Source organism: Triticum urartu, chromosome 4A, assembly GCF_056163025.1.
Source record: "Triticum urartu cultivar PI428250 chromosome 4A, HENAU_Tu73, whole genome shotgun sequence".
NCBI classification, from domain to species: Eukaryota; Viridiplantae; Streptophyta; class Magnoliopsida; order Poales; family Poaceae; genus Triticum; species Triticum urartu.
The window spans coordinates 343,053,545-343,065,095 of record NC_141876.1 but is presented as its reverse complement, the minus strand read 5'-3'; positions in this window follow the sequence as shown (position 1 = coordinate 343,065,095).

The following is an 11,551-nucleotide window of genomic DNA, read 5'->3' as shown; positions in this document are numbered from 1 at the left end:
GATTTCCTTTAATAAGCTTGTCAAGGTTTCTCATGCCAACGTGACCTAGTCGTCTATGCCACAACCAACCTTTTGAGGATTTAGCAACAAAGCAAGTTTTAGGTTGTGCCTTTTTAGAGAAATCGACAATGTAAAGATCACCTCTATGCATACCAGTAAAGACCATTTTATGATTGTCTTGACAAAATACTTGGCAATCTACCTCAGTAAATAGGACATTCAAACCGAAATCAGCAAGTCTAGATACTGAAAGTAAGTTGTAGCCAAGAGATTCAACGAGCATGACATTTTGAATGGAACTATCATGTGAGATGGCCACCTTACCAAGGCCAACCACTTTACCCTTTGAATTATCACCAAAGGTGACATATTTTCGAGGGCCGTTGTTTTCAGCAAGCTCACGAAACATCTCTTCATCTCCGGTCATATGATCAGTGCATCCACTATCAAGAACCCATTCCTTTCCTCCTGATTCATATCCCCGAAGATTTGCCATAAGACCAAAATGTCTCATTGCATTATCAAGATCGGAGTCACTATCATCATCATCATCATAATATTCATGTTCATCATGATCTTGTGACTCATCGTTTCCTAGAGAGGGTAATTCATTAGATAAATGATCAAAGTGGTTACTTTTATGAATTCTTATAGCTTTGAGTATGATATCATTAATGATTCCAACATCTCCTTTAGCATGCTTAAGATTGGCAAGTTCAAGAAGACATTTGCCAAAACTAGGATCACTAGAGTTCATCTTACTCAAGGCAATAGATTTATGGAGAATTTCATCCAAAGTTTTCAAGGAATGATTGGGAAACCGTTCCTCAAGAAATTTCCATATAGTATAGGCGCAATTTTGAGTAGGCAAACTAGCAATCAAATCTTTGGGCAATCCTCTAATGATGAGCTCAGTAGTTCTAAGATTGCGAATCATGTCAATATCTTCATCTAGGGTAGGATGCAAGGGATCAATATGGGGTGCACAAGGGCTAGCAATATACTTGTTCAAATGATATTGATTGAAGATTACAAGCATCTCATTTTTCCACTCATGAAAATTCTTTCCATCAAGAATAGGCACTCTATGTCTAAGACTCCCTAGAGTAGACACATCCATCTTCCTCCAATGGTGATTAAACCAAGGCAATGGAGACCAAAGCTCTGATACCACTTGTAGGATCTAGAAGTAGATGTGTCTAAAGGGGGTTGATTAGACACTTAGTACTAAACTTGCAATTTTTAAGCTTTTTCGGTTTAAGTGGGGTTTAGGCACAATTTCAACACACACAATACATATCAAGCAAGCATGCAAAGAGTATATGAGCAGCGGAATGTAAAGCATGCAACTTGCAAGAATGTAAAGGGAAGGGTTTGGAGAGATCAAACGCAATTGGAGACACGGATGTTTTTCCCGTGGTTCGGATAGGTGGTGCTATCCTACATCCACGTTGATGGAGACTTCAACCCACGAAGGGTAACGGTTGCGCGAGTCCACACAGGGCTCCACCCAAGGGCAACGGTTGCGCGAGTCCACACAGGGCTCCACCCACGAAGGGTCCACGAAGAAGCAACCACCCACAAAGGGTCCACGAAGAAGCAACCTTGTCTATCCCACCATGGCCATCGCCCACGAAGGACTTGCCTCACTAGCGGTAGATCTTCACGAAGTAGGTGATCTCCTTGCCCTTAAAAACTCCTTGGTTCAACTCCACAATCTTGTCGGAGGCTCCCAAGTGACACCTAGCCAATCTAGGAGACACCACTCTCCAAGAAGTAACAAATGGTGTGTAGGTAATGAACTCCTTGCTCTTGTGCTCCAAATGATAGTCTCCCAACACTCAACTCTCTCTCATAGGATTTGGATTTGGTGGAAGGAAGATTTGAGTGGAAAGCAACTTGGGAAGGCTAGAGATCAAGATTCATATGGTAGGAATGGAATGTCTTGGTCTCAACACATGAGTAGGTGGTTCTCTCTCAGAACAAATGAGTTGGAATGGTGTGTGTGTTCTGATAGCTCTCCCACTGAATGAGAAAGAGGTGGAGGGGTATATATAGCCTCCACACAAAATCCAACCGTTACACAGTTTTCCAATCTCGGTGGGACCGAATCAATAAACTCGGTCGGACCGAAAATGTAAACCTAGTGACCGTAGTGATTTCGGTGGGACCGACTGGATCAACTCGGTGGGACCGATGTGCTAGGGTTAGGGTAAATCCAAAACTCGGTTTGACCGATTACTCAAACTCGGTGGGACCGATTTGGGTAATAAGTGAAACTGAGATTTGGTCAAGCAAACTCGGTGGGACCAATTGCATATCTCGGTGGGACCAAGAATATTGCAATGGGTAACAGAGAGTTTGCAAGCCCATCTCGGTGAGACCGAGATCCCATCGGTGAGAACGAACTGATTAGGGTTTGGCAGTGGCTTATGACAAGTGAAACTCGGTGGCGCCGGATAGGAAGAATCGGTAGGACCGAGTTTGGCTTAGGGTTTAGGTCATATGTGGAAGTGGGAAAGTAGTTGAGGGTTTTGGAGCATATCACTAAGGATATGAAGCAAGAGGCTCATTAAGCGACACCTCATCCCTCCTTAATAGTATTGGCTTTTCCTAAAGACTCAATGTGATCTTGGATCACTAAAATGTAAAAGTAAAGAGTCTTGAGCTTGAAGCTTTAGCCAATCCCTTGTCTTTAGCATCTTGAAGGAGTTCCCACAACCGTTAGTCCATGCCACTCCATTGTTGAACTTATCTGAAACATGCTAGATAGAAGTGTTAGTCCAACAAGAGATATGTTGTCATCAATTATCAAAACCACCCTAGGGAGCACTTGTGCTTTCAATCTCCCCCTTTTTGGTAATTTATGGCAACATACATCAAAGCTTTAGATAAAGATATACAGAACAGCAAGTAAAGCTTTGGAAGAACATGTAGCAAGCATAGGCTCCCCCTACATGTATGCACTCATGTAAATATGAAATATAGAGGCATGTGAGAGCATAATCATGACAGAGTAGGCAATGTGTTACATGTATCTTGGCCATATGCATCAGAGCAAAATATTATTAAGGAAAATACCTTCATGCTCATGAGTCCTTGCAAACAGTATGTACATAAGCAAGAACTCCTCATACTCATGATTTTGATGCATATACTTACCTTGTGGTCTCGAGTTGGCTTAGGCTGGAATGAACCTGCACAAACAAGGTTAGATAACACAGGTACGTCCACTAGCCAGAGCAAACAAAAGAAACCACAAGAATGCCAAGACTGGGATGACATGTAGAGAGTGAGTACAAGGTACCACATTGGATTCAACATGTCCCCAAGAATAAAGATATGCAATGAATTTGGCTGATTTCTTTTCCCTTAGGTGTCTTGCTCCCCCTGAATCTTACATGGGATATTGGGAGAAGATAGGAAACAGAAAATCAGAGCTGAATAGAACTTAATTCAAATGAGTTCATATGAACATGTCTTTCCCCCAAAAAGACATGTGGCATCTCTCCTCTTGAACATCAAGCATCTGGGATCCTTGAGTATTTCTCTCCCCCTTAATACTTTCTCTCTTGTAGGTTTGGTCCTTGAGACTGTTTCTCTCCCTTGATGTGATCTCTCTCTCCTACAAGCTTTGATGTGAACTCTCTCTCCCCCTTTGACATCAATTTCCAAGAAGGGTTTTCCTAGAATCCGTCGAATAGGTTTGGTCCTTGAGATTCAGCACAAAGCAGAGGATAAAATTGTGATGCTTGTGGAGGACAAGAATTATTGAGTGGAGCTGGATCAGAAGAAATGTAGAACAAGTGGCAAATTGGTTTTCTGATTGCAAAGTCGGTGGTACCGAGTGGCATATTTCGGTGGTACCGAAAAGATTCGGTTTGATCGAAATTTGCAAGTCGGTGAGACCGAGTTTACACAGAGAAAAACACTTGTCACCTCAGCTCATTAGTCAAGTAAGATCTCACAAAGATTTGCAAAGAATTAGCTGAAGGATTTGCAAGGAATTTGATGCAGAAATATGCAGAACAAGAACAAAAAGGAAAAGAGTGAAAGTTTCTAGATGATGTTTTTTTTGTTTGTTTGAGAGAGAAGGAATCAAATATGCAAGGAACAAATGCAATAACTCAGAAAAGGACACAAGAGAACTTCATCTAGAATTGGGCGGTGACATAGTCACCTATGTTAGAGTATATTGACTTAGGAGTCAAGTGAGGACACTTGATCATAGGTCATACTCATCGTTTAAGCTCAAAATGGGGTTACCATTTTTCGTTTAAGCATCTTGATGTATTCACATCTTGTTGAGTTGCTTTGACTCATGTCTTGGAGTAAAGCTTCTCTAAGATGGAATGACATACCTTGGGTGGTGATGTGGTTCTTGCTCATGTAGTTGAACTTGTGTGGGTGCTCAAGGTTGATGTAGTTCATCAAGAGTTGGGAGCACCACTTGGAGTTTGAGTTCATCTACCTACATGGGTTAGTTCTTGCAAGGAAGAGCACTTGTGTATCCAAAAATGACAATCATGAAGCTTAACATAGAATTTGTCAAAGGATATGTTTGAATGGTTTTGTGCTTCCTTGTCTTCAACCACTATTGTGTAGAGTCTTGGTCTTGTAGAGATTGCTCAAGATGTGAGTGAGTCGCAATCTCATGGAATTAGATTCAACCAAGCACCTACATGGGTTAGACAACATGCAAGGTGCAAATATATCCAAGACATAAGATAGTTATCATAAGAGATACATCATGGATTAGTTATAAGCTCATGTCTTGCATGTATCCAATGGAGTTTCTACTCCAAGTTCGAAGCATCAATGATGTTCAATTCTCCTCTCAACCTGCAAAACACTTTCTCATCAAGCGGTTTAGTGAATATATCCGCTAATTGCTTATCGGTGCGAACATGCTTAAGATTGATGTCACCCTTAGCAACATGATCTCGAATGAATTGATGACGAACTTCAATATGCTTAGTTCGAGAATGTTGTACAGGATTATGACCAATTTTGATATCACTTTCATTGTCACAAAGCAGTGGAACATGTTTCACATAAATCCCATAATCTTTAAGAGTTTGGGTCATCCAAAGTAGTTAAGCGCAACATGAACCAACGGCAATGTATTCCGCTTCGGCGGTGGATAAGGATACCGAGTTTTGTTTCTTGGAAGACCAAGACACAAGAGATCTACCAAGAAATTGACAAGTACCCGAAGTGGACTTTCTATCAACCTTGTCTCCGGCATAATCTGAGTCGGAATAGCCAACAAGATCAGAAGAAGACCTCTTGGGATACCAAATGCCAAAATTTGGTGTATGGATTAAATATCTCACTATCCTTTTCACAGCCTTAAGATGACAATCAGATTGAGAGACCAATGAAGAAGGGTAATTTGTTTTTTAGCAATCAGATTGTCACAAAGCATATTGGTCAACACATTGCACCATTCAGAAAGATAGATAGCGAAAAATTATTGCAGCCAAGGCCTTCCCCATTGCTTTATCTAAAACTCATATCTAGTTGGGTGGCTTTGCTTATTTCTTACTTCGCTTACACTTGGTCTCAATTGAGACATGTATGTTTATAACGCCCTCGATGCGGCTATATCTCCTACGTGTCGAAGCATGACTTAGAGGCATAACCGCATTTAAAGCAATGTCGCAAGTAAGGTAATCTTCACAACATCCCATGTAAATAGATAATAAAGGGAAAGGTACATAGTTGGCTTACACTCGCCATGTCAAACAAAGTACATAAATAGCATTACATCAACCAATCACTCATGGTCCGACTACAGTACCAAAATAAAAGATCAACCCAACATGCGACACGGTCCCGATCGCCCCAACTGGGCACCACTACAAATCATCAGGGAAATACACATAGTAACGGCGTGAGTCTTCGTCGAACTCCCACTTGAGCTCAAGCGCATCATCTTGAACGGAGTCATCGGGCCTTGCATCTGGTTTGGAAGTAATCTGTGAGCCACGGGGACTCAGCAATCTCGCACCCTCGTGATCAAGACTATTTAAGCTTATAGGAAAGGCAAGGTAATATGTGGGGCTGCAGCAAGCGACTAGCATAAATGGTGGCTAACCTGTTCGCAAAAGAGAGCGAGAAGAGAAGGCAAAGCACGAACAAAGAACTAGAGAACAACCTACGGCAAACATTACTCCAACACCGTGTTCACTTCCCGGACTCCGCCGAGAAGAGACCATCACGGTAACACACACAGTTGATTCATTTTAATTAAGTTAAGGTTCAAGTTATCTACAACCGGACATTAACAAATTCCCATCTGCCCATAACCGCGGGCACGGCTTTTGAAAGTTCAAATCCCTGCAGGGGAGTCCCAACTTAGCCCATGACAAGCTCTCACGGTCAACGAAGGATATACCTTCTCCCGAGACAATTCCGATCAGACTCGGCATCACGGTTCTACAAGACAACTTCGACAATGGTAAAACAAGTCCAGCAATACCACCCGTTGTGCCGACAAATCCCGATAGGAGCTGCACATATCTCGTTCTCAGGGCACACCGGATAAGCTAAGCGTACGGGAACCAACATAACCCAAGTTTCCAAGGGACGGCCCCGCACGGTGCTCTGGGTTGGACCAACACTTAGAGAAGCACTGGCCCGGGGGTTTAAAATAAAGATGACCCTTGAGTCCGTGAAACCCAAGGGAAAAAGGCTAGGTGGCAAATGGTAAAACCAAGGTTGGGCATAGCTGGAGGAGTTTTATTCAAGGCGAACTGTCAAGGGGTTCCCATTATCACCCAACCGCGTAAGGAACGCAAAATCCGGGAACATAACACTCATATGACGGAAACTAGGGCGGTAAGAGTGGAACAAAACACTAGGCAAAAAGGCCGAGCCTTCCACCCTTTACCAAGTATATAGATGCATTAAGATAACAAGATAAAATATAATGATATCCCAACAATAAACAATGTTCCAACAAGGAACGATCTCCAATCTTCACCTGCAACTAGGAATGCTATAAGAGGGGCTGAGCAAAGCGGTAAAATAGCCAATCAACGGTTTGCTAGGACATGGTGGGTTAGAGGTTTGACATGGAAATTTGGGAGGCATGAAAAGCAAGTGGTAGGCATCGTAGCATAGGCATAGCAAAAGAGCGAGCATCTAGCAAAGCAAAGATAGAAGTGATTTCGAGGGTATGATCATCTTGCCTGCAAAGTTGTCAGAGTTGACTGGATCCTCAAAAACAAACTCAACGGGCTCCTCGTTAGCAAACTCGTCTCCCGGCTCTACCCAAACAAGACAAACAAGCACAAGGAACACAATCAACCACGTGCAAAGCTCAAACAACATGATGCAAACATGGTATGCTATGCGGGATGCGATATGTGATGCATATGCAAGATTTGGTAAGGAATGAATGAACCTGGCCTCAACTTGGAAATCCAAGTGTTCCAATGGAAAGGTGAGGTGATTTCGGTTGAAATCGATATAAATAACACCGGAATCGGAGACACGGTTTGGAAATGGCAAGCAAAACAAATATGGCATCGGTCTGCGATAAACAGCAAGTAGCCATCTAAATGCATCAAGATAATTATGTTACAGCACTCAAACATGGCAACAAAATACATGGCAGGGATCCACTCATAATTCTTAACAAAATATGAACACTGAGCTACGGCTAATTCATCCATTAACAGGTTCAAACAAGCATGGCAAAAGTGCAATGGGTAAACAGGTTTCAGACTTTGTGAAATTAACACAAGCCTGGAATTTCAGATCAGGTAGCACACTTTGGAGCATGAAAACTATAAGCTACAGGAACTTAACATGGCAAAGTAAAGCATGGCATGGAGCTACTAAAAGATCTTAACAAAAGTCTCTTAGTGACCTTGAGCCAAAAGGGATCAGAAAATACAATTGCAAGCATGTGAACATGGCAAAAACATAATCAGATATCAGACTTAGTGAAAAACCGGAGCATGCAAATCTGTTAACGACTAGGCATGTTCACGAGCTCGATGCACTCACTACAGAGTAAGGCATGACAAACTAAGCATACACCCATCAATAATACACATTATATAAGCTAGACATGGCAAGAACAACAACATAGCATGCACGGATCAACAACAACATCCTCGGCAAAATAGCTAACAAGTAGCCAATCTGCCCAGATTCACGAAATAGCAAAAGTAGAGCTCGATTAACTCAAGCTAGGGTGCTCCATAATTGCAAACAAAGACATGGATGGATAAGGCACCACAATATTAACAAAACATCCTTACTGATCATCCTCAAAAGAGGCACGGGTCACTAGGAAACAACATAAATATATGGCATATTGATAAAAACAGATCAAGGACTTGGAGAAATTCTAAGTCCCTGAAATCAGCATTAACGAATACACCACTTTGCAAGCTTGTGCTAGTCACCACACATATCACAAAAATACATGGATAGCACCTCCATAAAGATGTCAAAGCATATAACAAAACTCATGTAGAGCTCAGGGGCATATCATGCACACATTAATCATGGCAAAAATGACAAATAGCTATTTGGTGCAGCAGATCTGACAATTAACTCAAATAGCTCCCTTCCAACAGCATTTCGGGCATCAAGATGAGCTCAAATGAAAATGATGCAATGAGATGAAATGATGTGCTCTCTGGGACGAACATTTTGATATTCTACATAAGCAAAACGGAGCTACGGATGCGGAGATATAGCATGATGAACATTGCAAAATAATTAGGGTTAGGAGGGAAAAAGTCAACCGAATCAGATCTGGATCCGGATCGAGTTACTGTAGCTGCACTCAATCCGAGGTTCGCCAGCCGGATCTAAAGAACTCGCCGGAGTTCAAGGACGAGGAGGAGGTCGCCGGGGCCGGGCACCGGAGCTTGGAGCGGGCGGCGCGGCGAACCGGGAGGGCGGCGCGGCGCTGCGGAGGCGTCGAGGCGGCGCGGCGAGCCGGGAGGCAGAGGCGGTGGTCGTCGGCGTCGGGGAGGCGCGGCGGCCGGCGAGGGGAGAGTGCGGCGGCGCGGCGGAGGGGCGGCACCGGGTGGTGATGAGGAAGCAGGCGCGGGCGGCAGAGCGGCTGGGCCTCGCGGGGGCCCGACCCGGGCTCGGCGGGCCGGCGGCGTGGGAGGCGGTGCAGCGCCACCTGGCGCGCGGGGATTCATCGGGCGACGGCGGTGCACTTTGTCCGGCCGGAACGGACGTGTCCGGCGCGGCGCAAGGCGATTTTTTCAGGTTTGGGAAAGAAGGAGATCCGGGAATTTCGGAGGGGGGGGATATTTATAGGTATAGAGGGAGCTAGGAGAGTCCAAATGAGGTGCGGTTTTCGGCCACGCGATCGTGATCAAACGCTCTAGATGATGGAGAGGGTTTTGGTGGGTTTTGGGCCAAATTGGACGGGTGTTGGGCTGCAACACACACGAGGCCTTCTCGGTCCCTCGGTTAACCGTTGGAGTATCAAACGAAGTCCAAATGGTACGAAACTTGACAGGCGGTCTACCGGTAGTAAACCAAGACCGCTTGGAAATTCTCGGTCCAATCCGGAAATGTTTAACCCCCACACACGAAATAAAGGTGGAAAGGACCACCGGAGGAGATAGGAGCGCCGGAATGCAAAACGGATAACGGGGAAAATGCTCGGATGCATGAGACGAACACGTATGCAAATGCAATGCACATGATGACATGATATGAGATGCATGACAACGACAACAACACACGGAGAGAAAAACCCGAACCCGAGGAAATAAAATAACTTAGCGCTGGAAACGATAAGAGTTGGAGTACATATTAGGTAAATTACATCCGGGGTGTTACAACACTCCACCACTACGAAAGGATCTCGTCCCGAGATCTAGGACTGGAAGAACGTCGGGTACTCAGAACGGAGGTGATCCTCGCGTTCCCAGGTGGCTTCATGGTCGGAATGGTGTGACCACTTGACTTTGAGGAATTTGATTGACTTATTGCGTGTCTTGCGTTCAGTCTCTTCAAGAATAGCAATGGGGTGCTCACAATAAGAGAGATCTTCTTGGAGATCAATGTCTTCGAAGTTGACGGTGCGGTCGGGAGTCTTGAAGCACTTGCGGAGCTGAGAGACATGGAATACGTCATGCACATTTGCAAAGTTTGAAGGAAGCTCGAGTTGATAGGCGAGATCGCCTCTCTTGCTGACGATCTTGAAAGGACCCACGTATCTAGGGGCAAGCTTTCCTTTGATACCGAAGCGACGAGTACCTTTCATTGGAGAGACGCGGAGGTAAACATGATCTCCGATCTCGAAAGCCAAATCACGGTGCTTACTATCATAGTAGCTCTTCTAGCGTGATTGCGCTGCTTTGAGGTTATCACGAATGACTTTACACATTTCCTCTGCCTCTGTGATTAAGTCATTTCCCAGAAGTTGATGTTCACCGGTTTAAAACCAGTTGAGAGGGGTATGGCACTTCCTGCCATACAGAATTTCGAATGGGGCCTTGCCCGAACTTGCTTGAAAACTGTTGTTGTAGGAGAATTCGGCGTATGGAAGGCAATCCTCCCACTTCATGCCAAAGGAGATCACACAAGCCTTGAGCATATCTTCAAGAATCTGATTGACACGCTCGACTTGACCGCTAGTTTGAGGATGGAAAGCTGTGCTGAAGCGGATGTTGGTGCCCATGGCCTTCTGAAAAGAATCCCAAAACTTGGAGGTAAAGATGCTGCCATGGTCTGAAGAGACCACCTGTAGAATACCGTGCAGAGAGACAATCCGAGAGGTATACAGCTCCGCCAATTGAGCTGCAGTGATAGAATCTTTGATAGGCAGAAAGTGAGCCACTTTAGTGAGTTTGTCGATGACAACGAATATAGCATCATTGCCACGCTTGGACTTTGGAAACCCAGTCACGAAGTCCATCTCAATGTGGTCAAACTTCCATTCTGGAATGGCAAGAGGTTGGAGGAGACCAGCTGGCCTTTGGTGTGCCTTCACTCTTCTGCAGACATCACATTCATTCACGAACTGAGCAATCTCGCGGTTCATTCGAGTCCACCAATAATCCTGCTTGAGGTCCTGATACATCTTCGTACTCCCAGGGTGGATGGAGAGGAGAGAATTGTGAGCCTCATTCATGATAACTTTACGAAGATCACCTTTGGGCACAACAATACGATCCTCGAAGAAGAGAGTACCCTTGTCATCAAGGCGGTAGCACTTGTACTTGGGTTGACTCTTGGCAATCCCAATCTTCACCTTCTTCACCATAGTATCAAGAAGTTGAGCCTCGCGAATCTGGTCTTCCAAGGTAGAAGAGACTTGAAGGTTGGCGAGGAAACCTTGAGGAACAACTTGCAGATTGAGTTTGTGGAAAGCTTCACAAAGCTCGGGTTGATAAGGCTTGAGAATCAGACTGTTGCAGTAAGCCTTCCTACTCAATGCGTCAGCAATCACATTGTCCTTCCCTGGAGTATACTCGATACTCGGATTATACTCTTGAATCATTTCGACCCAGCGAGTCTGCCTGAGGTTGAGATTAGGCTGAGTGAAGATGTACTTGAC